The following is a 26,559-nucleotide window of genomic DNA, read 5'->3' as shown; positions in this document are numbered from 1 at the left end:
ATGTTTAGGGAATGAGTTTTACATCACTTCTGAAAGACAGCCTTTCTATCAGCACCACTGCTGATACATGCGCGTGTGCACAAACACATACACACACACACACAATCAATGTTTATTTCAAGTTCTTTTAGGGAATGGCTACACTTTGAACTAGAAATGTAATTTCCAGCTTGAAAACTGATCAAGCTAGTGCATTAGAAATAGAGCATAGCCACAGCAGCACAAGTGGCAGGAGGGGCTAGCCATCCTGAGTAAGTACCTGGCCAAGGTGGTAGACATGTATGTGGGGCAGCTAGCTCCTCAAACTTCTCACACTGCTGCAGCTAAGTTCTATTAGCTGCAGCACTAGCTCGATGACAACTACAGCAGATATGTTTCCTTGAGCTGGGAATCGCCCCCACCTCCGAACATAGACAGACCCTTGGAGTGGCTATCCCAAACATTCAGCGTTCTTACAATGATTAAAAAGGAGAATGCTAACATCAAATGCATATAATACACCAATGGTCTTCCCATATCAAACTGCAATAACTGATGCCCAAGAGGATTATGGCAACATTAAGGAGTAACTCCATTGGTAATCACCTTCTCCCAAAAATCCAAGTGAAGAGACAACCTTTGCAACCTGTTCTAATGGGTAACAAGTCTACACTCCATCAGACAAAGGAGGGAGGTTCCAGAGTCAACCCCTTCACTAGAAACAGCCTGAACCCAGTCTCATCCATCTTGTACTCTATGTGTTTATATGTGTGTTTTAGTTCAAGCTCCACTACTTATCCCAATGATGGCAGTATCACACAGAGATAGAAAAGGTCTCTCAGATAAACGTTTTGAAAGCAAGCTAGCATTTTGTAGGTCAAAACCAACACCTTAAACTCCATGCAGAAGACACTGAAGGCTTTGGTGAACACTACCAGCAGTTACTGTACCATGCTCAGGCCTGAAATCAGAATGCCCAGGAATAAGGAAATCTGAGGAATCCACAGCCAGGTTTACAGAAAATTTCACTAAGGCTTTGCTGACATTTTGGTGTATTTAGGCCAAATTTAGAGCAAACCCTGTGCCGAGATATGGTTTTTGGTGGAAACTATGCAAAATGTGGTTGTTTCAGCAGAGTTTCGCTTTGTGTTTTGAGGCCTGTTCAGACCCTGAACTCAAAAGGAAACTCAAGGGATTTGAATCCACACAACATGAAACTGAAGTAAAGATCTGCATGACCCCTGTAAGTGAAATGCCAAATTTTGTGAAGTGGAGGAACTGAGGGCCCTCGGAAGCTTGTTGAAGGCCCCCATCAACGTGAAGCATTTCCCCAAAACTACAATGTCACACAGCTCTAACTCCAACTTCTTCTCTCTATGTCCTTGGAGACAAAGTCCTGACCAGGTCATTTCCCAGAATGTAACGAGGTGAAACAGAGAGGTGCACTTTCACTTTTATGGAATCTCCCACATCTGAAGCTGGAAGGACATTGTTCCATGCTACCAATTTATATTCAGACACTATAATTAAATAACAGAGTGTCATTTATTCAGGCTTAAAGCCACCAATATTTGTTCCTTTACACATCTCTTTTATTTGAAATATATCCCTTTATTATTATCCTTGAACAGACACAAAATCACAGCACCACGAATCTATAATAAGACCTTCATTTGTTTTTGTAGCATGGATTTTTGTCTGATTAAATGTCTAAATTACTTCCACTTAAATGTTATCTGCATATGGACAGAGATCTGAATCCACTTAAAAATTAGCTTTTAACAGCTGACCTGGTAGCTCAGCAAGTCTGTTGCACTATCCCCTGCGAAAACCAGGTTCATAAGCCAACTCAGATTCCTGAGCCCCATGCCAGTAGAGGCCAAATACGTTAATGTTTTGCACACAGTGTGTTCAACTGCCCTTCTGTTACAACACTGCTTAGTGGTCAACTGACAGAACAGCACTGAACATTATTTGTAGAGAGAGCCATCTGCCTGCCACCAGCCTGAAGGGCACAAACAGCCACCAGTGAGAGAGAGAGAGAGAGAGGGACAAAGATGGCAAAGTTTGAAAAGGAATTCAAACAAAATTAACTAAGATAAAAATCAGCTATTCTTTAGCACTGCATCTCATCTTGGTATTGAGTCAATTTTAAATGTATCCCAATAATTACAGGGTCCCCCAACACCACCACCACAGATGTTACTGTGCTCTTACTGCTTGCTGGGTTCTTTAAAAACACGATATATTTAATGTCCCCATCCCCATGGTATCTGAGCAATTATACCCACCGTAAACTTTCTGTATTTTCACATCATTGTGGAATGATGGCTTCAATTTGCCACCTCTGTGCTGATGACTCCTGAGTCTCACTCCCAATCCATTTCTAAGCCAAAAATCACATCTCAGACTGTCTCGCATAATCTAAAATTGTTTAAATCTTTTCTTTTCTGACTTTGGACATGGTGCCCTACAAAAGTTCTAGCTGGTGGGGCAGTGTCCTTTCTTTTTGTTTTTCCCTTTTTTAAAACCATAATATAGTTTTGTTTTTCAAAAAAGAGCTTCAGCTAAACCCAAAGGCATTAGAAAAGATCACAAAGTGCTTTTGTGGGCTCAGTATGTAAACTCTTCTACAGCTGTTTTAGAAAAGCTTTCACGGCTTTTAACATTAAAAATAAAATGTGTTCCCTCCCATCCAGATGTTAAGATTTCTGACAAAGTTCATTTGTTACAGTAATGGATCAAAACCAAAAGTTAAAACTCGTAGCCAACAGTGGTTAGCACGTGGTAACTAATAAGTCTAAGAGGCCAACAGTAAATTCTATTTTCAGTAAGCAGAAGCAGTGAAGCATACTCCTATGCAACCTAGATGGCCATGTAGGGCCCCTCACCTCTCTTTTTCTCACTCTCACATCCCACCCTGTTAGCCAGATTACTGATTCCCCTTCTCTGGACTCATCACTCTGGTGCCAGCAGTCAGTAGCAGCAACAATTACATTCCCTAACTGCTCCTGCTTTCCTCTCTGCCTTGAAAAAATTCACTTTGATGATTTCCTGATGTATGTAGATCAGTTCACCAAGGCCCACGGAGAGGAGAGAGGAATATTTGGGGAGCTGGGCAGCTTTGGAGTCACAGGTAAAGAGGATACCGCAGGAGCTGATACAGGAAATTGACAGTAACTCAGTAGGACAGGAGTTGAATGATGTCCCTCTACCTCCACATTTCTTATTTTGTAGCGGGCTCTAAGAAACTTAGGCCCAGGTCAGAGTAATGATGGCCCTTTGATAATGAAGGGAAATTATCTTTGTTTTATATTTTGTAAACCCATCAATCAATGCTGCAGTGGGATGCCTTGGAGTTTCTTTTGAAGTGCCAGCACTCCAAAGATGTGACAACATGATGTAGCTGCTTTTGGTACATGCTGTGGCACATGCACACATTTTATGTCTGAGCTGTTTCTGTCTAACTTAAACTGTAACCATGGCTTCCCCTATGTTTAGCACAGCATCGAGTGTACTGGTAGTACTTATAAAAATGCAGTAGGCAGTTGCTGAAATTTCAGGTTAAAATAATTCCTTTTTAAAGGAAATTTTGCTCAAGGATCAAAGATATTATATTTCATAGTTTTCTTAAGAGCCTATTCTCCTCTCAGCCTGCACTCATTACTAGGGAAGGACAAACTCAAAAAGGCTCAGAGGATTTGTTCAGATGGGCACACAAAAAAATTAAGATGCTTATGTGAAGCTTATCTAATTGGTCTAAAACTTTTCATTCTGGAAAAAGTGGGCTAGAATCTCAAAAGAACAGACATTCTCGTGAGATTTCCAGTCCTCCTTACTTCCAGTCAGGTTAGAAATCTTGCAAATTTCTTGCAAAAGTTCCTGGCACTATCACTTGAGTTTTGTCCCATCAACATACACATGAACAAAACTGAAACAGTGAAAAAATAAAATAATTTAACTTGTTTGAGCTTCAGACATTTTCAGTGTGAATTCTGGGAAAAGGTGTAACTTAGATTTTATTTTACTGGAACCAGTTCACCCATCCCTACTCATGCCCCTCATTAAGGGAAACAAGACAGTTCAGGCTTCTGTACCCATTTTATATTACTCCTGCTAGAAAGAGATCAGGCACATCTTCCCTCAGGACATCCTGTTGATCTCCATTGTGGTGAATATGTTACACAGGTTGCTTTCGTGGTTTGGAAATAAGCCAAGACCGCAACTATTTAGTTCAGGTGCACCCAGCTATATAGATAGATTTTTCTTGATTGCTATAATCAGGATTGAATATGAACTGTGAGGTCAGAGGCTCAGTTAGTTACAGAGTACTTAAGGAAAAATCAGTACACCAAGAACAATAGAAACTGTTAATAAGAGCCAATGGCTTTTGTAACAAGTGGGAGTATCCTGGCACAATTAATATGGAAGATTGACATTTTAGCAGCTAACTGTTAGCACAGATTTCACTCTCACGCACCTTCAGAAGTGCACAGCTTTCATTTTTGAGAGGAAGGATGGCGCAGTGGTTAGGGGACTAACCTGAGACTCCGGAGACCCAAGATTCAATTCTCTGTTCCACCACAGACTTCCTGTCTGGGCAAGTCACTTAGTCTCTCAGTTCCCCATCTGTAAAATGAGGATAACAGTAATTTCCTATCTCACAGGGGTGTTCTGAGAATGAATACAATAAGCACAAAATCACATTTCTAGTACTATAAGATATGAATATTTTAATACATTAATCTTAACATCTACAGTTTGTACTTAAAAGCTGGTGATATTTGTGGTTAATTGTTTTTATGTTCAGAGACACCATGGCAGTTCAAAGCCTTCACCTGGCTTTCCTTTCTGAGAGCACTTTTGAAAGCTCCGTGTCCCAGGGAGCTCCAGTGACACAGAGAAATGGGTTGGCAGTACCTTACTTCACACAAATAAAGGGGCTTCTTTCCCTCTCCTCTCAGAATATTCACAACTGCTGTTTTTATTTCTGCATAGCAGCTTTCATAGGACAAGTGTTGCACAAAAGGCTTCACAGTCTATTGAAAAATACAGAGGGTTACAAAAGTACCTTAACAAGGTAACAACTTAGCATTATTAATAAAGATAGTGTTTTAATTAATAAAAACAAAGCACTTTAAAAACTTTTATGTACTTTATCTGACTAGTTAATTCAACTTTATTACACCCCGTAAGGTAGCTATGTAAATATCACCTCTGAGATAGGGGCAGTGAGAGATCTGAGGGCTGAGGTAGGTACGTACTATACATATTAATATTACAGTTGTATTCAAGGAGGGAAATGAGAAGGAGAGATTAAGTCACTTGCCCAAAGCCAGAGGAAGTCAGTGTCAGGAATGGGATGGGAACTCCTGTGCTCATTCCCAAAACCCACCTCTCTCTGTAGGCACTTACATGGTGCATTTTTAGAAAGGATTTGAAAAGGTTACAACCAACAGCAAAATGAGGTTCCAGGAGCAGGGATAAGAGTTAGACTGGAGACAGCGGTGGAGAGGTGAACCAAGGATTAAGGAACCAAGATTCAGAGCCAGCTGATGAGAGGACTTTCAAATGGCACATCTGCCCTGTAGACCTCCACACCCTGCTGACCAGAGTGGCTGTGCTGAGGCCTGCCTCTGTTTCTCTTTGACTCAGGGCCCCTTAAAAACTCTACACAGGCCAGATATTCAAAACATTCCCCTTCTGCAGTCCAAGTTATTAAGTCCTGCACAAAACCTTGTAAAGCAGAACTCAAACCTACGAAGTCTTCATCCCAGTTTGAGCTGGGCCCCAGCCCCTACTCCCTTTGGGTCTGTCTTCCTGTCTCCTAGCACCTTTTGGCTGGAGTTTGGCCTTCTCCAGAGGGGGAAACCTGTGGAGTCTTCCCCCTGCTGACTCAGGGCCCTGTAGGAGCTTTCTTACTCCCTGCAATGTTTGCAGGCCTCTGTCAACAACTCCCTTTATAAGGCCAAGGTGCCCTCTCTAAAGCCCCATTGGGCATCAAGGAATAAGTCCAGGTGCACTGGACTCTGCCAGTGGGCCAGTTACCCGTGACAAGGGATTATGTGGTGATAAGAGAGGCATGGGATGGAATAAGGTTGTATAATTACATCAAAGTCCAGAAGGCAGATCTTGTCCTATGTTCCAAAGGGAATGGCATGACAGTGGCGGTCAGTTAACTCTATGTTCTATAGGAGTTGTAAGCACTCAGCACCTCTCAGACTTTAGTTTTACAAGGTCTAGAGCTTGGATAAGGGAACATTTGGGAAATCAGCACATGGGGTAGATTGAAGTAATGGAGACAGTAAGTAAGGAGGGTCTAGGCACATATGGAAAAGACCTCTCTGTGAATATTCATGCAAACTGAGTTCACTTATGGCTGTGTTTGTGCCCTTCTTTTTGCTTTCCATACATATTTTAACATGATAGTACTAAGGAATATTCACATCAAGTTTTAAGCAAATATTAGACCTTATAGAGAAAGCACATTTTAAACTCAAACATGAGTATTTACACTGGAAATCTGATCCTAAGTATTATCCTTACCAGGGACACAAAAACAATGGTATGTAACTTGTGTGTCCAATCAAAGCTGACCAAACAGAACTCAAACTTCAAATTTTGCAACGGACTCCTCACAAATGATCAACAGGCCAATAATTAATCAGCAAATACTTTCTAATAACTAATAAAAATCAAGAAATCTATAAGCAGCTGTTGGACAATGCAATAACAAAAAACAAGGTTAAATTCACTGATTTATCTAACTCTCCCCTCCCTCCCTAGTCCTTCAATACAAATCTCTAGCAGGGTACACAAACCATTATTTTATTTAAAGGAACGAGGAAAAAAGATAATAACCATAGCTATTTGGTCTAATTATTCCTACAGGATTCCACAAGAGACTACAAATGTACAAACTCAGCCACTACTGATTTGCAACCTGGGAAAACTAAAATATATTCTAATGGAAAAGTGGGTGAAAAAATAATGAAATTAGCATCTCCAAATTGTTTAAAAAAGATCTTCAGCCTAAAGAGAATTGACAGTGTAGCTTTAAGGATAGATAAATGACTGCCTCAAGGATCTGTCTTACCTCATTTTTTTTAAAGTAATACCTTAATTTGCATAGTAATAACCCAATTATTGTAAGATTAGGTGACAGGAATCTCATTATTACTATTCCTCCAAAACAGCGAATATTCCATTCAGTACCTTTTAATGTTACATACCTTAAAACAACATTATTCCAATATACACTCATTCATCTTTAATGCAATTTCCCTATTATTATTATGAATGACACTAAAACCCCTTTTCCTGTAATTGTTAGGTTTTTGTTTTGTTTTACTATATTAGTGTTTAAACATGATTTTTCTCCTTCAGGCTGCTATAGAAACAAGCAAAGCCAGCCAACTGCTTGGGGGCATGCTCCCTCCCCTCTTCCCAAGAGGGAGTGTGCCAAGAGGCCTAAAGCACATATGTTAAAATCTGTTGCAACGACCCCCATGCTGAGTGTTGGTCATAAGCAATGTTTTCGAGCACCAGGATTTTGATGTTAGTTTTTGTTTGGGGTTGTTGTTGTTCCTGGGGTTGGGGGAGGGTTGTGCTTTATGGGTTGAGGCATAGAGCATCAGAGACAGCACTACAGAGACCATCTGCCTGCTACCTGCCACAGGCTTTCACAGTTTCAATTACAAAGATAATAAGTACGATAAGTGGTCAGTTACCAGATTAACAGTAGAAAGGAAATAGAAGAGGCAGGACTGGCTCCACAGGGCTGCACGGGTTACGCTTCAAAAGGATATCATAAATAGTTGAGAGAGAGAGGGAAAAGCAGCTGTTTTTTGCAATGATTTTCAGTCTCGCTCAGTGTATGCATGGTGAAGACAGTGCTTTTCACCTGTATCTTCTATGCTTTGCTGTTTCAAATCCAAGCCAGGCTGAAAACGACTGAAAGATGTTACCATCTGAGAGCTGTTTGGCAACCAATGCGACACAAGTGGATGGTCTAAACCCACTTCGGAATGTCCAGATCACAAATTCCATTAGTCTGTTTCACAGTCTCAGTAGAGGGGCTAAGGACTAAGGTGGAGGGCAGAGGGAACTCACTTCTTGAAGTGGTGTCATACAGTCTGGGTTGAGGTACTTTGGTTGGACACGGTAGGGGAAGCGTCTATCACCTCTGATGATGCTCTAGCTACTCTGCGTATCAAGCTAGGAATTCAGTCTGCTGGCTGTCATTTTAGCACCTACCTCACTAAATGAAGAAATGGTTTTGACAAGATGGAAATTCACATCAGTTGCTATTGTTTAAATTTTTGTGAAAGCCTCCTGTTTATTTATATCAATGTACTTAAATGTTAGAAATGAAGCTGATAAGCTGCCACCAGCCAGACCAAATGTCACACCAGTAATACTCAAATGTCAATTAATCACTACTGTGCTCTGCCCAGAAATGCTGTCATCACAGTGCCAGCCAATCAGGTTTTCTTGTGCTGCAATATCACTGCAGGAAGAATAACCTTGGGGTACTATACTTCCCTGCGAAACAGAGAAATCATAGTTAGCAAGTAGGAGGAGATATGGGGTAGCCAAACATCCATCTCGATTGGGAACCTCCAAATTCTACATCCAATCTCAGATAAAGACTACACCTCGGCCCTTCATTTGGGTGACACTGTCCTTTCTTTGCACGTATGTTGCTTATCTCACCTTCACTATTACCCAAACTTGTTCCCTTTTTAACCCTGCAGCAATGCACTGCCAAGAAAATTTCTCTTTCATCTGGCCACGTTCACCTCCAAATCACTGTGGGTATGGCTACACTTGCACTTCAAAGCGCTGCCGCGGCAGCACTTTGAAGTTTCGTGTGTGGTCACAGCGCCAGCGCTGGGAGAGAGCTCTCCCAGTGCTGCACGTACTCCACATCCTCTACGGGTGTAGCTTGCAGTGCTGGGAGCCGCGCTCCCAGCGCTGCGGCACTGTTTACACTGAGACTTTACAGTGCTGTATCTTGCAGTGCTCAGGGGGGTGTTTTTTTCACACCCGAGCACGAAAGTTGCAGCGCTGTAAAGCGCCAGTGTAGCCATGGCCTCAGTAGCAGAGACATTAATTACTGCATGACAAGATGCAGTGGAACACCCAGTTCACAATGAAGTAGCGAACCTTCCCCCCTTCTCCTCAGGGCAGCATATCCCAAAGCATGCTGTATGTCCTGAAGATACCAGCTACAGGTGTAGAAGATACATAAAAATTAGGTGTGTAGCCCTTTGAACAATACATGGTAGGTGTGTCAGGCGTTCATATTCTTGAAGGGGGTACTTAGCTTTCAAGCCTGGGAAGTGCTGTGTTCAGGTTTTAACCTCAGAGTTGTATAACAGTAATTGAGGTTTTCATGATGAGTAGGGGATGACTAAGACCTAATAGGGCATGAATCTCTCTCTCTCTCACTTACACACACACCCTCCTAGGGATGAACAAGAATTCTCACCAGAGGGCTGCTTTGGAGTACAGGTGGTGATGGTCTGATCCTGCAGAGTATGAACATTAGTATGGCTAGGCTGATCAATTGCACTTAATCACCCACAGATGGTGAAAAAAAGTTTCAGTGGATCTGGTGCTACTCTGAATACATAGCTACACCAAGCATTTGTGATTAGCTGCCATTCTACTTAAGCATCTACTAAAAAAATATAATCACAATACTAATGCCGTCCTCAAGCCTCAATTGTGGATTGCTTCAGAGCTGTATTTTATACAGTTTAGCAGGGTGGCTTTACATCATATTGTTAATGCTCCCCCAATCTCAAGCCCATCCCAGTCCCAGGTACAAACTACCTTGGCTGCTGTACGTATGGCTCCCAAGAGGCTGTTTCAGCAGCCAGAGACCATGGGTGCACAGGAACATCTTGGCCTTGCTCCCTTTCCCCCTCATCACACTCCTAGGTAGGACGTTTAAAAAGGGATACCTGTTTGGCTAAATATTCTGACAACAGTGTGTTGGGTGTGGCCTTTGCCAGCTGGCATAAAGGGGCTCTTAGGATCACACTGTAGCAGGAGCTACAGTATCTCTATATCACCAAGAATTCCTCCATGATGGGGACATTCTCCACCATATGGTTGACACAGCATTACAGCTCCTTTGTGTCACTAGAGTGGTACAAAGGACTTGTAGCAGGGCCCAGTCTCTGGCCCTTAGTCTCTTTGGGTATATCTACACTGCAGCGTAAGCCCACTGTTAGTAGAACTCATCTTAGCAGACCTTAGGTTTGCTAACTTAGGGCTTGACCATCTACACTCATTTGTAACCCCAGGTTAGGAATTGTTGAATCCTGGATCCCAACTGAGCACTCTCCCAAAACGTGGCTGCTCTACCCTTTCATCATGGTGCAGTGTGGGAAATTTCACTGTCCACCAAACTTGACTGTCCAGAGGACAAAGAAAGTCAGACTATGGGATTGTGGAATACTTTTGGCAGAATCCCAGAACATGAGTCTAGTGGGGCTGTGTCTATGCTGGAAAGCAATAGGGCTTGGATCCTGTCTCCCAGCTTGACTCAGGTTCAGACCCTCCACTTCCTGTGGGATCCTCGAACTCTGGGTCTGAGCCCTGATTTAATGCAATATGTGTACAGATGGAAGATAGGTTAGGCTTGAGTTTGAACCTTGGGCTTACATTGCAGTGTAGACATAGCATTTGTCTCTCTAATACCCTTTTACAGTCCCTTCTAGCCATTGGGTCATATCGGATTCCAGTAACAAAACACAGGGTAGAGTATGGTAAATGGGAAAGAAACAATATGCAGAAATCATCTAGAACTACTGCTGGGCATAGAAACGCAAGTTGCTGTTCTTTGGGGCTAGACACTGCAGCTTTTGATTTCAGTGAGACTAAACACAAATGAAGGTTGCAGGATTGCCTTTAGATTACCCGAGAAATCATGGGACAGCAAAATATCACATGCCAACAGGGAAGAACTGTCTTCTGGCCATGCATACATGCCTGCAGGGAGTACAAGCTCCACTGTGGATTGTGCAGACCGTATTCTGAAGATCACAATGCTTTGAATTATTTGCCTAATAGTTGTGTGCTTGAAAAAATTCAAATTATACCACATTCCACAGAAAGCAGATTATCTACTTAAAAAAACCATAAAGCAGCGAATATGCTAATAATTTTTTCGTATATTTTTATCATTTCTTTTTATGCTTTAAAAAAGAAAACCTTGTGGCTTTCACTATGAAAATTATCAACAGAAAAGAAAGAAAGTCTTCCTTCTTACACCAGAACTTGGTGGGTCAAGTTTATACCACCCTGACCCAATCTGACAGAACATGAAAAGTTCACTCTTCCATTAATAGCTTTTCCAATTCAGCAGTTGAAAGATGCAATCCCTCAGTCTATACAAGGATTTGGGATCATTTTATAAATCTAGGTGGCAAATGAACATGAAAGAGAAACTCTCCTTATGGTAGGAGACTGTCCTTTGGGGTGGTGGGGGAAATGTTATTAGCTTTTTAGAAAGCATTTGCAAGTGTAATTTGCACTACAGCCTCCTCTTTTTATTAGCCTTGCAAGCAAGTGTTGAAACAATTTGTCCAATCATACATCTCCATTTAGAAGAGGAACTTCATGTGAACTGCTCCCCCTAGAATAGAGAACAATGGATTAGCAAAAACCAAAAAAAAAAGTTGGTAAGATGTTGAAACATCTTATTTCAAGTGGTTCAAAAATAAAATAAAATACAAATGTGAAAGGCGACGGATTCCTTGCAAAAGTTGAGACTGGGCAGAATTGCTCTCATGAAGTCAGTGGAGTTTTGCTGATTTACACCAGCTAAAGATCTGGCCCAAAGAAAGAGAAATAATATACCTTTTATTTTAATTTCCTTTCATGCATGAGAAACTGACTAGAAAAAGAGTGTAATTCCTTCTCCAAGCTGAGGAAAGTGCAAAGAGTAAGAAAACAGCAAAATTTATAAACAGATTTTTTTTAATTTTGTCTTTGCAGAGCCACTGACACTTTTTTTTTTAATAAGAAAAGAGGTTTATCCCCAAATTCCTTGGGCAAAAGATCGTGTTCCCTAATTTGCAAATGGTTTCCCAAATCCTGGAGAAGTACCATCAACTTCAGTGGTCTACTCATTTGAATAAAGTAAGCCTGTTTGGCCAATAGCCTGAAACATAGTTTGTGAAGAAATGCATTGTATAATAAAAAGATATTCTTGCCAACATTATCTTCATAGGTTACACTTGTATTTTAGACTGACGTGTGTAGAATAAACCTTACAATTAATGCTAGAACTTGCACAGATAACAGTACAAGTAAAAAGAGTAAAATTAGTCAGTGTAAAAAAAAAAAAAAAAAAAGCCCCAAAACCCCCTATATTATACAAAATTCTCATTGATGCTTTGGTCAGCACTTTGTACCATCATGAAATGGACAAATCAGTTTCTGGCAGCTTTGAACAGCAATTTAAGTCCACAGCTTAAAAGCTTACTTATAACTTGTATTAAAAGTTAAAGGTCAGAGTCAAATTATATGACTTTTTTTTTTTAAACCAAATCTGAGATGCTCTGTTCTGAGACTATGAACGTATTTCCTCCTGCTAATCATGGGCATACCCAAGCTTTTCTGCTTTGCACTGTTTCCTTGTACCATTTCCAAATGAAGATTCAAAATTACAGTGTACAAATGGGTACATCCATAAATTCATCTGTTTGTTGCAATACAATGCAATACTGTAACTGTTGCACTAGAAGTTTAACTGGGTATATAAGTCCCGAGTTCAGCAAGATTCTTAAGAATGTGCCTAACTTACAGCATGTGACTACTGACATGGACTTCTATTACTCATGCGCTTAAAGTCAGGCATGCACTGAAGTACTTTGAATCGGAGTCAAAGAGAGAATACATGATGATGTGGGATAATACAGAGCATTAATCGCACACATTTGGGACAGCCATATCACTCATGAGTGATGAAGCCAAAACCAAAGTCCTATCTCGTGAATTTTACTGTCACTATTTTGAAAACACTCAAAGCTTATGAAGAACTCAGGTATAATGAAACTATATTTAAAGAGAAGTAAAATGAAAATTCCCAGTTCATTAAATGTGAAAATAGCATTACTAGTCACTGAATAGTCAGCTTCCACCAAGCATGAAGCTGATTTGGTTATGATCAACATTTGTCTGCATGCATAACAAAGGGATTTGAAACTGAAAAACTGAAAGCAAGGTTTAAAATATGGAGGAGCTATTTTGAGCTCCATAACAAGGGTAGAAAATTTCATAAACACCCGTTTAATGTTTTTTTAATTGCAAAAGGCTTGATAATTTTCTTGATTATCTTCCACTACATCCTCTTGCTAATGACATGATTTTTAAAAATAGAAGAGAATAAAAAAATCCTGTGCATTAAAGGTTTCAGGAAAACTAAATAGTTAATAGAGGGACATTAGCACTAACTATACTGAATGTCCAGGGTATTTCTAAGATGTGTTTTAATATTTAACACTCTTTAGTTTTAACTGAGTTGCACATGGCTGAAACATTAAAAGCATATGCCTGAACCACACAAAGACAAGAGTTGAGGCAATATATATTTTTACCAGTGTGTGGCTTCCAGTAAAATCTGGGGAGTTCACCATCATGTAACATGTCGCTTTATGTAAAGCAAAATCTAGGGATTACTGAAGTCACTGTTATTTCAGATGACAAAAATATCAACATTAAATGTGCCTTTAAAACATTTATCAGTCACGTGTGTCAAGAAACAAGAGATAAGAAATATTTCATGTGAGTAAAATGTGGGTAAATTAACTTGACAAGAACATGCATCCACTTAAGGACGGGGATGTGTCCCTCTTGGCTTAGGCATCATATTTTGCACTTCAAGCATTTAATTAGAGCTTGTAATATAGTAATTAACTAAAGTATATTGAAATCATTTGTGATTTTTTTGTGTGGTGGGTGGGAAGAGGGAAATGATCATGCTGGAAAAATTTATAGCACCAGAAATCAAAATCCAGGCAGGAGAAACGTGAATGCCAGTTTTTGTTCAACCAACAACCTCATCTCAGCCCTGATCACCAAGACACCTTCTCTCTGAATTGCATGAACGATGCATTAAACCTCTATTTTTTGCCGCTAATTTTCTGAAAGTTACTCTCCTGCATTCAGAGAAAGCCTTGCTCCCACTGACCTTGATGGTGCAGAATGGGGCTTGATATCACAAGTGTTACAACTGAGGAGGCATGAACCAGTTCTGATAAAGGAAGAACCATCCCAAACCTTTGACCAAAACTCAGACATTTTGGAATATTGTAAATGGTTTCATTTTCATCATTTGCATGCCCCTCAGAGCGTTTTGCCTTTCACAAACACTGATGGGAGGAAAGGAAACCAGATCTTGTTTCATTTTTTATAAACCAGACCAAACCAGGAATTATAAATGGGCCCAAACTGGAGTCCTTCCACCCATCATCCCTCCACAAGCAAACACGGAATCTTGGGAACATTCAGGTTCAAACTTGAACCCAGTTCCAAGCTTCACAGCCTGAACTCAATCTCTGTTAAGAGCGCTCAGAAATTTCACATGAAAAGACACCGTCTCACAGAGGTAGCATGATCCAGCGAACAGGGCACTATACTGGGACTTGAGAGAAATGGGTTCATTTCCCACATCTGCCACTGTCCTGCAGTATGACCTTGTATGAATCACATAGATTCCAAGGCCAGGAAGGACCAATGTGATCATCTAGTCTGATCTCCTGTACAGCACAAACCATACAACTTTCCCAAAATTCTTAGAGCAGATCTTTTAGACATACATCCAGTCTTGATTCAAAAAAAAAAAGGGTCAGTGATGGAGAATCCACTGCTGCCTTTATTAAGTTGTTCCAATGGTTAATTGCTCTCATTGCCAAAAATGTCCTCCTTATTTCCAGTCTGCATTGTGTTATATTTTCTCTGTTGGACTGACGAGCCCATTATTAAATATTTGTTCCCCATGTAGGTAATTATAGACTTTAATCAAGCCATCCCTTAACCTTGTCTTTGTTAAGTTAAATAGATTGAGTTCCTTGAATCTATCATTATAAGGCATATTTTCTAAATCTCTCACATTAGGGCTCTTCTCTGAACCTTGTCCAATTTATCAACATCCTTATTGAACTGTGGGCAGTAGAACCAGACACGGGATTCCAGCTGTGGTCACACCTGTGCCAAATACAGAGGTAAAATAACCTCTCTACTCCTAGTTGAGATTCCCCTGTTTCAGCATCCAAGGATTGAATTAGCCCTTTTGACCACAGCATTGCATTGGGAGCTCATGTTCAGCTGATTATTCACCAGGACCCCCAAATATTTTTTCAGAGTTGTTACTTCCCAGGATAGAATTCCCCAACCCGTAAGTATCGCCTACATTCTTTGTCCCTAAATGTATATATTTACATTTATTAAAATGCATATTGTTTGCTTACACCCAGCTAACAAAGTGATCCAGATCAGTCTGTATCAGTGACTTGTCCTCTGGATTATTTACCACTCCCCCAATTTGTGTGTCATCTGCAAACTTTATCAGTGATGATTTTATGTTTTCTTCCACGTCATTAAAAAATGATTACGTACCGTTTTGTAACTTGATCTTCAAGATGTGTTGCTCATGTCCATTCCATTCTAGATGTATGCACACCCATGTGCACAGTCGTTGGAGATTTTTGCCTTAGCAGTATCCATATAGGGTCAGTTGTAGCACCCTCGAGTGTCGCATTCATGCGTTGGTACATTAGGCACTGCTCACTCTACGCCCTCTCAGTTCCTTCTTGCTGGCTACTCTGAGAGAGGGGTAGGAGGGCAGGTAATGGAATGGACATGAGCAACGCATCTCAAAGAACAGTAGTTATGAAAAGGTAGGTAACTTTTTTCTTCTTCGAGTGCTTGCTCATATCAATTCCATTTTAGGTGACTCACAAGCAGTATCCTCGGAGGTGAGCTCAGAGTTCACACACTAGCAGCTTGCAGTACTGCTCTACCGAAGCCAGCATCATCCCGGGCCTGCTGGGAAAGTGTGTAATAGCCCATGTTTGACTCAGATAAGGATGTGTATAAGCAATTGGCTGCTGGTGTGGCCAAGCTGGAGCTATGAGGATTGCCTTCACCCCATCCTGCTCGATTTTCATGAGGACTCTGAAGTAGTGGCACTGGATTAAAGGCATACAACAGAATCCCTGACCAAGGGAGCAGAAAAGCATCTGACAGGGAGCCTCTGTTGATCTCCTGAATCGAACAGAAAACTGGCAGTTAAGAAAAGAGCATGAGGCATGGATCCTGGGAAGTGACTGGGGTGCCGTACTCAGACACATCCTCAAAATGCCTGCTCCTGTTTTCCTCAGCCTCTGGAAGAACTAGGCTGGGCGGAGGAATGGGAAGATGAAGGGTGACACCATTTAAATCCTTTGTCTCTGTCCTTCTTTCTGTAGGAGCTGGACTGGGGGACACTCAGGACCTCAACGGAGGCCGAGGCAGCAGGGGACAGAAAGGCTTTCTAGCCTGCTGAGGGGTGTGAAGGCCCAAAAAACAGAGGGTGGCATGGGAGTCTTTAAGGCCGTTGACCCGTGCATCAGTCAGCTACGAAAAAAGCCCTGTTCCCTCAAAAGAAAGGTCCTGCAGGGTAGTCTGCAGGATAGCTGTTGAATAAAATTTCCTGCTGTCATAAACAGATAAGTAAGAGTTAATAGAACAGAAGTACTTCATATCTCTTTTGCCTGTAAAGGGTTAACAAGTTCAGTGAGCCTGGCTGTCACCTGACAAGAGGACCAATCAGGGGACAGGATACTTTCAAATCTTAAGGGAGGGAAGTTTTTGTGTGTGCTGTTAGTGTTTGGTTGTTGTTCTCTCTGGGTTCTGAGAGTGACCAGATGTGCAACCAGGTTTCTCTCCAGTCTCCCTGATACAGGCTCTTGTATGTCCAGAATAGTAGGTACTAGGTAGATAAGGCAAGTTAGGCTTATGTTTGTTTTCTTTATTTGCAAATGTGTATTTGGCTGGAAGGAGTTCAAATTTGTATTTTGCTGAAAGGATTTTAATTTGTACTTGTATACTTAGGCTGGGAGGGTATTCCCACTGTCTATAGCTGAAAGACCCTGTAACATATTCCATCTTAAATTTACAAAGATAATAAAAGAAAGAAAAAACAGTAAAAATTAAAAGCTTTTCTTGTTTAAGAACCTGATTGTTTTTTTATTCTGGTGAGACCCCAGGGGACTGGGTCTGGATCCACCAGGGAATTGGTGGGGAAAAAGGAGAGAAGGGGGAGAGAAAGGTTAATTTTCTCTCTGTGTTAGGATTACTTTCTCTCTCACGGAGAGTCTGGGAAGGGGAGAGAGAAGGAGGGGGGAAGGTGGATTTTCCTCTCTGTTTTAAGATTCAAGGAGTTTGAATCACAGTGATCTTCCAGGGTAACCCAGCGAGGGGAAGTCTGGGAGAGGCAATGGTGAGGGAAAGGGTTTACTTTCCTTGTGTTAAGATCCAGAGGGACTGGGTCTTGGGGGTCCCCGGGCAAGGTTTTGGGGGGGACCAGAGTGTACCAGGCACTGGAATTCCTGGTTGGTGGCAGCGCTACAAGTACTAAACTGGTAATTGAACTTAGAGGAATTCATGCTGGTACCCCATCTTTTGGATGCTAAGGTTCAGAGTGGGGAATTATGCCATGACATGGTGTGCAGCGTCTGGGATAGATAGATAAGATAGAATCCAAAAGCCAGTGAGGCTTTTATATCTCTCCCTTCTAGCTATCTGCAGGCAGACTGAGGTCTGGGTTTAGAAGCAAAAGCCAGTAGGGTTTTTTCTCTCTCTTTTCTCTCTGCTAGCTGTTTGTAAGCAGGAGAGAGGGTTTTTAAAACTACAGCCAGAAAATATTTTCCTTCTCTCCTTTCTGGTTGTGCAGAGAGACTGCCTGAAGGCAGAGACATTAAGTTTAACAAGGATCTTTGTTAAACAAAGGGACTCCAGTTGTGAGTCATCATACACCAGCAAAACACATTTGCAAATGAATGGGTTTTTTTCTTTCTTTCTAACTCTGTCGGGAATAGCTAGGTAGAAGGAGCTTTAAAAAAAAGACTCTGTTGCTAAGCAACCCGAAGAAGGCAACAGAAAAGCAGCATTTCAAGCAGTAAACAGCAGAGTGCGCCCCAGCACAAGGAAGATGGAAGTATGAGTTCCAAGGAATGGGCAAAACTGGATGAAGAGGACCAAATCAAAGACACAGACCATAAGCGAGACATGGAAAAGAAACAAAAAGAACTAGAAATAAAACAAAAAGAGATAGAACTGGGAGAAAAAGAGATGGAGCTGAGAGAAAGAGAAAAAGAGGCTGCCCACAGGAGAGAGCTGGAGATAAGGGAAAAAGAGAGGGAAGAGAGGGAAAGCATGAACTGGAATTAGAGCAGGCTAAGCAGAATTCCACAGCCAACCCTAACAACCCTTCGCCAGTTGTTGTTCCACATCCCAGGAAATTTCCCACCTACAAGGCAGGTGATGACACTGAGGCCTTGCTAGAAAATTTTGAAAGGACCTGCCATGGGTACAGCATCTCTGAAGACCAGTACATGATAGAGCTGAGGGCACTGCTCAGTGGACCCCTAGCAGAGGTGGCAGCTGAAATGCCTAAGGAACACATGAACGATTATGAACTTTTTCAAACCAAGGCCAGAATCAGAATGGGGCTAACACCTGGGCATGCTCGTCGGAAGTTCAGAGCCCTAAGGTGGAAACCAGATGTGTCATTCACCTGACACGCCTACCACACTGCAAAGAATTGGAATGCCTGGGTATCAGGAGCAAATGTTAAATCTCTGGACGACATGCACCTCCTAATACAATTGGAGCAGTTCTTAGAGGGTGTTCCTGAAGAAATAGAAAGGTACATCCTAGATGGGAAGCCCAAAACGGTAACTGAGGCGGGGGAGATTGGAGCCAGATGGGTAGGAGTGGCAGAAAAGAAAAAAGCTACTATCAAGGGGAGCGAATATTACAGGGGGCACACCGACAATAAACCCTATACCCGAGGACAACCCAAGACCCCACCTACAACCCAAGGAAAGCCGCCGACGCCCTATTCTCTCACCTCACCAATCTCCAGTAACCCATCTCGGCCCAGTGACCAGTCATCTGGGCGATGCTCCAAGTGTAATGAACTGGGACATATAAAGGCTAACTGCCCCAAGAACTCCAACCGAGTGTAGTTCATTATATCTCCATCACTCCAAAGATCCCCAGGCCCAGATGCCTCTCAAATACCCTCGGAGTGAAGGGAAATTTTGAGAGTGGGCAGAAAGAAGGTTGTCGCGCGGAGAGACACGGGGGCACAAGTGTCAGCTATCCACCAATCCTTAGTGGACCCCAAATTTATCAACCCAAAGGCCCAAGTGACAATTTACCCCTTCATGTCACAAGCTGTAGACTTACCTACAGCTGAACTGCCTCTCCAGTACAAAGGCTGGTCAAGAATGTGGACTTTTGCAGTCTATGACAATTATCCCATCCCCATGCTACTGGAGGAAGACTTGGCCAACCAGGTAAAGCGGGCCAAGAGGGTGGGAATGGTTACACGCAGCCAAGCCAGGCAAGCCTCCAGACCCATCCCTGTTCCTGAACCGTCCACAGAGGTCCCATCTGTGTTAGCAGAGACCCACACAGAGGTAGTGGACCCGGATCCCCTGCCTACGACTGCAACAGCCACAGTACCTCCAGTCCCAGACCCGAACCTGGAAACGCAACCAACACCAGAACCATTGCAGCACTGACGCCAGCACTTGCAAACGCATCTTCAACCCCAACGCCAGAGGGCACAAGCGAGCCTGAACTGGCAGAAGCAGCAGACAATCATACCCAAGAGGCTCAGGCAGAGCCTGAAATACCACCTGGTGCACCAGTGGAGAGTGGTTCACCAGCCATGAAAACAACCCCATCACCTACATCGCTTCCCGAAGGACCAGCCCAAGTCCACAGTCTAAGGAAGAACTGGTGTCTACAGCCTCCAGGAAACAGTTCCAGACTGAGCAGGAAGAAGATGACAGCCTTCAGAAAGCTTGGGCGGTGGCAAAGAGCACCCCACCACCTCTCAACTCTTCTAACTAACCTCGGTTTGTTATAGAACAAGGGCATTTATATAAGGAGACTCTTTCTGGTGGACACCAGGAAGACTGGCATCCACAAAAACAGTTGGTGGTTCCAACTAAGTACTGGGGGAAGCTCTTAAGCTTGGCCCATGATCATCCCAGTGGCCATGCTGGGGTGAACAGAACCAAAGACAGGTTGGGGAAGTCCTTCCACTGGGAGGGGATGGGCAAGGATGTTGCCAAGTATGTCCAGTCTAGTGAGGTGTGCCAAACAGTGGGAAAGCCCCAAGACCAGGTCAAGACCCCTCTCCAGCCACTCCCCATAATAGAGGTCCCATTTCAGCGAGTAGCTGTGGATATTCTGGGTCCTTTCCCAAATAAGACCCCCAGAGGAAAGCAGTACATACTGACTTTTGTGGACTTTGCTACTCGATGGCCAAAAGCAGTAGCTCTATGCAACACTAGGGTTAAAACTGTGTGCCAGGTCCTAATAGACATTTTTGCCAGGGTAGGTTGGCCCTCCGACATCCTTACGGATTCAGGGACAAATTTCCTGGCCGGGACCATGAAAGAACTGTGGGAGACTCATGGGGTGAATCACTTAGTTGCCACCCCGTACCACCATCAAACCAATGGCCTGGTGGAAAGATTTAATGGAACTTTGGGGGCCATGATACGTAAATTCGTGAATGAACACTCCAATGACTGGGACCTAGTGTTGCAGCAATTGCTCTTTGCCTGCAAGGCTGTACCACATCCCAGTTTAGGATTTTCACCGTTTGAGCTTGTGTATGGCCACGAGGTTAAAGGGCCATTACAGTTGATGAAGCAGCAATGGGAGGGGTTTACACCCTCTCCAGGAACTAACATTCTGGACTTTGTAAGCAACCTACAAAACACCCTCCGACACTCTTTAGCCCTTGCTAAAGAAAACCTAAAGGATGCTCAAAAAGAGCAAAAGGTCTGGTATGATAGACATACCAGGGAGTGTTCCTTCAAGGTAGGAGACCAGGTTATGGTCTTAAAGGCGCAACAGGCCCATAAAATGGAAGCATCATGGGAAGGGCCGTTTACGGTCCAAGAGTGCCTGGGAGCTGTTAACTACCTCGTAGCATTTCCCAGTTCCCCCCTAAAGCCCAGAGTGTACTATGTTAATTCTCTCAAGCCCTTTTATTCCAGAGACTTACAGGTTTGTCAGTTTACAGCCCAGGGAGGAGATGACGCTGAGTGGCCTGATTGTGTCTACTACAAAGGGAAAAGTAATGGTGGCGTGAAAAAGGTGAACCTCTCCACAACCCGGGAACGTCTGCAGCGGCAACAAATCAAGGAGTTGATGCACTCTCCCGTGAAAGTTTCCCAAAATCAACTAGTTAAAAATTGTCCTTACAATGTGAAGAATCTTGTAGTTGTACATAATTAGTAGCATATGTAAGGGTGCATGTGTTTATTGATCTGTTTATTCTAGAGTTCTAAGGAGAAATCACTGCCAGTGTGGTTCCACACTGTCAGCGATTTGGGGGGCGCGTCATAAACAGATAAGTAAGAGTTAATAAAACAGAAGTACTTCATATCTCTTTTGCCTGTAAAGGGTTAACAAGTTCAGTGAGCCTGGCTGTCACCTGACCAGAGGACCAATCAGGGGACAGGATACTTTCAAATCTTGAGGGAGGGAAGTTTTTGTGTGTGCTGTTAGTTTTTGGTGGTTGTTCTCTCTGGGTTCTGAGTGACCAGACATGTAACCAGGTTTCTCTCCAATCTCCCTGATACAGGTTCTTATAGATTCAAAATAGTAAGTACTAGGTGATAAGGCGAGTTAGGCTTATGTTTGTTTTCTTTATTTGCAAATGTATATTTGGCTTGAAGGAGATCAAATTTGTATTTTGCTGAAAGGATTTTATTTTGTACTTGGATACTTAGGCTGGGAGGGTATTCCCAGTGTCTATAGCTGAAAGACCCTGTAACATATTCCATCTTAAATTTACAAAGATAGAAAAAAACAGTAAAAATTTTCTTTAATTAAATGCTTTTCTTGTTTAAGAACGTGATTGGTTTTTTTATTCTGGTGAGACCCCAGGGGACTGGGTCTGGATCCACCAGGGAATTGGTGGGGAAAAAGGAGAAGAGGAGAGAAAGGTTAATTTTCTCTCTGTGTTAGGATTACTTTCCCTCTCACGGAGAGTCTGGGAAGGGGAGAGAGAAGGAGGGGGGAAGGTGAATTTTCCTCTCTGTTTTAAGATTCAAGGAGTTTGAATCCAGTAATCTTCCAGGGTAACCCAGGGAGGGGAAGCCTGGGAGAGGCAATGGTGAGGGAAAGGGTTTACTTTCCTTGTGTTAAGATCCAGAGGGACTGGGTCTTGGGGGTCCCTGGGCGAGGTTTTGAGGGGACCAGAGTGTACCAGGCACTGGAATTCCTGGTTGGTGGCAGCGCTACAAGTGCTAAGCTGGTAATTGAGCTTAGAGGAATTCATGCTGGTACCCCATCTTTTGGACGCTAAGGTTCAGAGTGGGGAATTATGCCATGACACCTGCCAAACAAGTCCAGCCTCTTGGCATCTTTATTTTTGGGTGTGCCGCTTGCCTGTCCCTGCCTGTCCCTTTCGTTGAAGGTGGACATGACCACGGATCCTGCTGGAGGGTGGGTGACAAGTACTTAAACCCCTTTGCGTGGACATAGTACATCTTTTCTGCCTTCTTGGAGGTAGGCAGAATGGGAGAGGGGTTCTGCCACACAGACTTGGCAATTTTAAGGACCCCTAGGTGGACAGGCAATGTGACCCAAGCCAAGGTGGAGGAGAGTATAACATTAAAGAGGTCGCCTGACTCCTCCATTAGCTCCTCGACCTCCAAGTTCAGGTGAGCTGCTCTTTTGCGAGTGGCCTGTGCCACTGTTTCTTCTGGAGATAAAGATGACTGTGTAAGGGGACTGTTGCCTCCTTACTAACATTCGGTGGGGGGCGGTTGGTTGCTAGCTCCCAGCACTAAAAAGGGAGGGGTCGATGGGAAATCAGGAGCCTGAGACTGACAGTCTCCAGGAACAATGGGGAGAGGCCAATGCTCCAGGTCAGCCTGATTGACAGGGCAGGCAGGCTAATCAAGGAGTCAGGAGGCCAGGAGGGTCCCGTCCTCCTTGTGTGAGCTGGAATTGTCTGAGTCAGATGGAGTGGAGCCGAGCTAAGGAGAGAACAGGGGCCCGAGCTAAGCTGATGGGAGTAGAGCTGTAGTCCAAAAAGCCAGAGCACAACCCAGAGAGAGCAGACCTGGCCTGGGAGGAGAGCTGCAGCAACCAGAGCCAGAGGGGCCAGACAAGCAGCCCAGGAAGCAAGTGAGAGCTGAGAGCAGAGTCACAGAAGCAGCCTGCAGAGCAGACCTGCCCTGGAGCCAGAGAGGCCAGAGAAGCATCCCAGGGAGCTGAACGCAGAGCAGCAGCATGAGCCGTGCTGAGGCAGTGTGGAGCTGGGGCTGGAGCAGTCCAGAGCTGGATGCGGGGGAGAGTGAGGGGGACCCTGGGCAGTGGGCCCAGCACAGGGAGTCACCTCAGCCAAGAGGCTCTGCAAGCCAGACTTGGAGGGGGATCATAACCCTGACAGAGCAGGGGTGACACTGGGGAGAAGAGTCCTGCCACCCAGAGCCTGAGAGTGTGTGGCCACTGCCAGAGCAAGTATCCAACCCGCAGCGTCCCTGCAGCACAGCCAGGGCCTGAGAAGGAGGCCTGGAACCTACAAGGAACAGACGGTGAACTGCCCTGACATCCCAGAGACACTGTTTGTGATGTTCCCTGCCACAGAGCAGGGTGATGTTTTTTCCTTTAACCTTTTCCATTTTTCCTTATTCTTTTTTTTAAAATTAATTGTTAATTAAATAACTTGTATTTGCTTTAAATTGTATGATGTGATCAGTGGGTCAGGGAGGTGTGCAGTGCAAAGAGAGTACCCCCGAATGGGGACACCCTAGCCCCTATCCTAGGTGACCACAGCAGGGTTGGGCGTTGAGCCCTCCAGGAATCCTGGGCCCAGCCTTGTTGGGGTTACGAGGACTCTGCCAGACAGGAGAGTGGAAGGGGAGTCCTCAAGGGCAGGGAGGCCTCTGGGTAAAGCAAGTGAGAGCGAGGACTCAGATCCTTTCGCTAGCCCACTTCACTGGGGTAGTGCAGAAGCCAGGAAAGTTCCCCACAATAGCGGGACCATTCTCCCGCTTACAACTGCATAGCAGGGGGAAGAGGCGACTTCCCTTTGCTCATCCGGGGATGGCTCCTTGGGCATCAGAGCCCGCAGTGTCACCTCCACTTCAGATTCGGCACCGTTCTCCGACTCGGGTGCCAGCTGTGCCGGGGAAGTTTTTCCAATGAAACCTGGAAGGAAGGGTGAGAGTACGGGACTGGCAAACAGGTACACTCCATGGGTTCCTGTATTACCACTGAGTGGGCCACTGTCCCTGCCTCCACGCTGCTGCTGCAGGAGCCGGGCCAGTGTCGCGGGCTGGTGGCAATTCGCCTTTTATAGGCGAGGGGCTAAACTCCCCTTCAGGCTTGGACCATTGCCCTTCTGGTGACCATGGCGGAGCCATAGATGCCTGAGTCTGCCGACTGACCCTTGTCAGCGACCGGTAAGGAGAGGTCGAGGACCAGTGCCTGCCCATAGAGTGGTACCAGGGAGCCGGAGACCAGTGCTGCAACCAGGAATGATCCTGCACCCGGGGGAAATAGACACGTGGGAGACCGCCGAGGCAATGATGATCTGCACTGTGGCAAACTCTGGTGGGAAGTCAAACAGTACCATAGGTACAGGGATCGGCGTCGTGACTCAGGTGTTCCAGGCCCTGCAGGCAGAGACTTTGGCATCAGGGACCTGTGTCTTCTAACCGAGGCCCTGGTGATGAGGACCGAGACCTGTGGTCAGGGGATGCTCCGTTGCTTTAGGGGGCAGTCCCATAACCGGCTTGCCCATAGATGCCGGGGCCTTGGCTGGATCTGTCACCTGGCTTGGCATCTGTGATGCTGGTCAGCCTGCCTGCTCTTTGGCCATCAGGCCTACTTTGGGCACATACTTACTAGGGGCAGGGACCCCCTGCCACTCCCAGGAGTCAGAGGCGAGTCCCTGGCTGGACTAGGGGGTCCGACCGCAGTGGTACCCCCGAGCAGCTCCAAGGCGGACATGTGGCCTGACACAGGGCCTTTGCCCGAAGCCCCTAGCTTCTTAGGTACCAGGGAGGAGAACCGGTGCCGGGAGGCTTCCAGTACCGGTGGTGCACTGTGTGCCGACACCAAGGTGCTGGGTGTGGAGTCCCATCAAGAGGAGTCCAAAGTAGGATGAAGTGCAGCCTCCATGAGGTGGGCCCTCAAGAGGATATCCCGCTCCTTCTGAGTTCGAGGGTAAAAGTTTTTGCAGATCACGCAGTTATTCTTTCTGTGGGACTCCCACAAACACTTCAAACAGCTATCGTGGGGGGTCACTAATAGGCATCAGCCGGCTGCACAATGAACATGGATTAAAACCTGGGGAACGAGGCATGCCCCACTCCAAGGCGGAGTCCCAGCTGGGACTCTAACACTTAGTTGTTAGGTTCTTAGTTAGACATTTCAGTTAACAACAAAGGAGACAGAACAATGAACTGTAAAAACCGTGAATGCTCTTGCGATGCAAGACAAGGAGCTCTGACCAACCGTCATGGGCAGTAAGAAGGAACTGAGAGGATGTAGGGTCAGAAGTGCCTACTATATCAAAACATGAATGTGGCACTCAAGAGGGTGATACAGTCGACCCTACAGATACCACTAAGGCAAAACTCTCTGACAACTGTGCATGTGGGTGCGCACACAGCAAGAATAGAATTGACATGAGTAAGCACTTGAAGAATGAAAAAAAAATGTTAAACAACATAGGCCCAAGAACAGATCCCTGCAGGACCCCACTGGAAACACACCCACTCACTGATGATTCCCTGTTTATTACATTTTGAGTAATATCGGTTAGCCAACTTTTAATCTACCTTGTGTCTATTTCCCCCTCGAACACTGACTGACTTGTCTGTTCAGACTGCAAATTCTTTGGGGACAGGAACAATTTTGTATTATGCCTCTTGTATGGAACCTTACATGCAGATGCCTCGCTCTGAGCTTGGACCTCTTTGCTGCAAAATGGATAGAGCACTGGACTAGGACTCAGGAGACCTAGGTTCAATTCCCAGTTCTATCACCGGCCTACTCGGTAATCGTAGGCATATCACTTCCCTTCCTGTGTTTCAATTTCCCCACCTATAAAATACAGAGAATGAGCTCCTTCATAAGGCACTTTGAGATCTATGCATGAAAAGTGCTATCTGAGGTGGGTATTATCATCATCATGAGTTACTATAAATATAAACACTATATTGCAAGATTTCCATATTAAAGAGGATCTAAGCATCTGAGGTCCAATTCATTACTGACTTCACGTGGCTGTATCTCCATTGCAGGAGA

At 44.2% G+C, this 26,559-nt stretch overlaps 1 protein-coding gene across 3 annotated transcripts in view; it reads right to left on the bottom strand.

The window, feature by feature from the left end:
• The window catches only part of SOX5 (SRY-box transcription factor 5), an 857,385-nt gene that overhangs the window by 721,247 nt on the left and 109,579 nt on the right, over positions 1–26,559 (bottom strand). Inside the window, exon 2 of one of the 3 annotated variants that reach the window (XM_050968460.1) lies at positions 4,522–4,608. The exons of the other annotated variants lie outside the window; for them this stretch is intronic. The gene's annotated coding sequence lies outside the window, so the exon portion shown is untranslated. The remainder of the gene's footprint in view (positions 1–4,521; positions 4,609–26,559) is intronic. 3 annotated transcript variants of the gene reach the window in all.

The sequence above is a fragment of the Gopherus flavomarginatus genome, chromosome 1 (genome assembly GCF_025201925.1).
Source record: "Gopherus flavomarginatus isolate rGopFla2 chromosome 1, rGopFla2.mat.asm, whole genome shotgun sequence".
Classification (NCBI taxonomy): domain Eukaryota; kingdom Metazoa; phylum Chordata; order Testudines; family Testudinidae; genus Gopherus; species Gopherus flavomarginatus.
This window is presented reverse-complemented; position numbering and strand designations above follow the sequence as displayed.